Consider the following 3,360-nt stretch of genomic DNA (forward strand, 5'->3'; position numbering starts at 1 on the left):
GGCGCCCTCAGGCAGCACCAGCCGAAGCACGCCGTCGTACATCGCGTTCCACAGGGTCGGGCCCAGGATTGAGCCCTGTGGAACGCCCGCCGTGACCGTACGACGCACTGGCCCCTCGCTGGTCTCGTACACCAGCCTCCTCTCAGAAAAGTAGCTGCGCAATATTTTCTGGAGGGCTGCAGGAACCATCAGCTTCTGCAGGGCAACCGCGATCGCCTTCCAGCTGGCAGAGTTAAAGGCGTTCCTGACGTCCAGTGCTGCCACCACCAGACATCGAGGATCCCGCTGGTTGGTGCGGTGAAACGTCCTCGCGTGTTGTCCTCGCTCGATCACCCGCTCGATGGCCTGAAGCGTGGAACGACCGCGCCGGAACCCGTACTGCCTTGCCGACAGGCGAGGAGCATCGCTGTCCTCCAAGTGGTCGTTCAGCCGATCTAAGATCAGCCGTTCGAACCCCTTGGCGACTGCTCCCAGCATTAGCAGCGGGCGGTGCGACGACGGATCGCCCGGCGGCTTACCTGGCTTCGTGACCAACACAAGGCGTGCCTCCTTCCATGCCGCAGGAAACTCCCCTCGCTCGAGCAGCTGATTGTACACCTTGGCGAAGACCTCCGGGTGCTTCCGCATTGCCGCCTTCACTGCGGCATTCGGGATACCGTCCAGCCCTGGCGCCTTGGAGGTGGCCATCCGCTCGGCCAGCGAAAGAATTTCCGAGCTCGTGACCGGCCTCAGAGCCTCGCTGCACGCATCGATGTCCGGCCACTCAAACGCCGGATGATTCGGGAACAAGGCTTCGACGATCGGACCTAGTACGGCTCGGTCCGTTTCCGGTGGTGCCCTGTTACGTAGTTTTGCTCGAACAACCTTGTAACCGAGTCCGAACACCTCGGCTTCGACCCCATCGATCAGCTCTTGCATACAGTCCTCCTTACTGCTGTGAATGGCGGCCTGCAGCAATCGTCGACAGCCCTGCAGCCTGGCCGACGTCACCGCACGCTCCGAAGGTTGGGCCCTGCGATGGGCGGCCTCCGCTGCTCCGCATTCCTCCCTCAGGCGCTCGATCTCAGGAGACCACCAGTACACCTGGGGCTTGCGATGGAAAGTAGCCCCGTGTACTCTCTCCATGATCTCATCGCACGCCTGGGTCAGTCCGCCGATCAGCCCCTCCGGAGTTGCGACCTGCTCGAAGTGGCCGCATGTGAGGGCGATGTCGAAGCACTTGTTATCGAATTGCGTCGTCTTCCACCGGGTCCCGGCGTGTCTGGCTGTCCCGTCTCGACTTCGCTGCTGCTGCTTGCCTCGTCGCGTGGGACGTTGTCCTGGGACGCCCACCTGGAACTGGACGTAGGCATGGTCGCTGCTGGAAAAGCGATCGAGCACGCGCCAGGAGTCCAGTCGCGCAATAGTTTGGCTGGCAAAAGAAACGTCGATAACGCTTTCCCGCGCAACCCCGTTGCCCTTAAACGTGGGCACGTTGCCGCGGTTCAGCGTATGCAGCGCCAGCTGCTCCACCACGCTCAGGAGCTCCTGCCCCTTCCGGGTGGTGCGCGCACTCCCCCACTCCTCATTCCAGGCGTTGAAGTCCCCGGCCAGGACCGATGTTGTGTGTCCGACCAGAGACACCTCCACCGCACCGAGGAAGCTTTCGAAGTCTTCGATGCCGCTGCTGGGTGGCACGTAGCAGCTGGCGAACGTTACTCCCGCTATGGTGGCCACCACGAGTCCCGGGACGACGCTCCCCCAAAGCCGTTGAATAGGGTACGCCCCTGTTGCTATTATCGCCACGCTCTGTTCCGCATCGATGGCCCACCGCGGATCATCCCGAGGTGGTCGATATAGTTCGCAGGCGAGCACCACCTGAGCCCCTAACTCGCGAGCCGTCTGCAGCATGAGGTCTTGGGCTGCCCGGCTTCGCCCGAGGTTCACTTGCAGCACTTTTAGCGCCGGCACGTCGGATGCCCGACCGGGTGCGGGCCGCTGCACACGACGCAGCGCACCTCCGCCGTGCAGCTCTTCGCCTGGTGATCCGGCTTCCCGCAGCGAATGCAGCTTGTCGAGCGGTCCACTTCGCTCCTGCACGCAGCTCGGACGTGCCCCATCTCGAGGCACTTGTAGCACCGTTGCTGACGCGCCTGCAGAGGAGCCACCTTCCGGATCAGACACGATGTGTATTTGATCTTGACGCTCTTGTCGACCAGACCCTCCGCAGCCCTGGCTGTTACGCGGACTATCGCCACTTTCGTGCCGTCCCAGGCAGGTCGCAGGCGAACCGATGTCTCCTCCACCTCGCATTGGCACAGGTTGGTCAGCGCCATCGCCACATCGGTCTCCTTCGCTAAAGGGTCGACAGCGTCCAACCGGATTTCGACCATAGGCGTGACCAGCCGAGCTGAGGCCGGCCGTTCTGCCTTTGCGCAGACCTGCTTGATGCACTGCAGAACTTCTGCAGCGTCCGCGCTCTCCTTCAGCTCCATGACAAGCCTGGAGCGTGTGGTGCGTCGCCCGACGCCTAGGGCCTCAGCATGTTTCTCCATTTCTGGAGCCGTTCGGACAGCCTGGTACACCTCCGTCCAGGTTTGTCCCTCAGCTGGGGCGATTTCAATAGCGTCCGGCTTGGTTTTTCGCTGCCGCTGACGCCGACCTCCTCGTTGTGCTCCAGGCTGGCTACCCCGGGCCTGTTGTCCCTGATGTTGCTGGGGCTGCTGCTTAGACGGTCCTGCGATCGGCTGCCGCTGAACCGCTGCCCGTTGCGGTAGTTGCGGCCACTGCTGCTGCTGTTGCTGCGGCTTGTTCCCCGGTTGCCGGGCCGGCTTACGACGCACCACTTCAGCCCAAGAGCCGCCTTCCGGGTCTGAAAGCGGAGCTGCCGTTGCCGACACCGCTCCCTGCTGTCGCTGTTGCTGCTGCTGCTCACGACGTTGCTGCTGCTGTTGTTGCTGCTGCTGCTGGTACTGCTGCTGCTGCTTCTGGCTGCCTCCATAGCCCAGCGTCTGTGCAAGGAGCTCTTGGAAGCTGGCTCGCTCCTCCCTCAGCTCGTTGCGCAGGCGCTCGTTGTCTTCACGAGCCAGCGTCTCGCGCATCCGGGCTTCCTCTCGGGCCAGCTGCAAATCTTGCCGGGCCTGCACAGCATTTGTTTCCATCTGCTGCCGGAGCATCTGGATCTCCTGTTGCAGACCCACGATCGTCGCTCGCAGCTGCTCGTTGGTGAGCGACGTCTCATTGAGGAGCTGTCTCAGCTCCGACATTTCCGGGGACTGCTGCTTCGCTCCCGGAACAGATGTTCGTGTAAGAGCCACTCGCGGCTCCAGAATAGTGGAGAGCTTCGCCGGCCTCTCCTCCGTTGACTCCGTCCTGGAACGG

This window comes from Anopheles marshallii (assembly GCF_943734725.1).
Source record: "Anopheles marshallii chromosome X unlocalized genomic scaffold, idAnoMarsDA_429_01 X_unloc_72, whole genome shotgun sequence".
NCBI classification, from domain to species: Eukaryota; Metazoa; Arthropoda; class Insecta; order Diptera; family Culicidae; genus Anopheles; species Anopheles marshallii.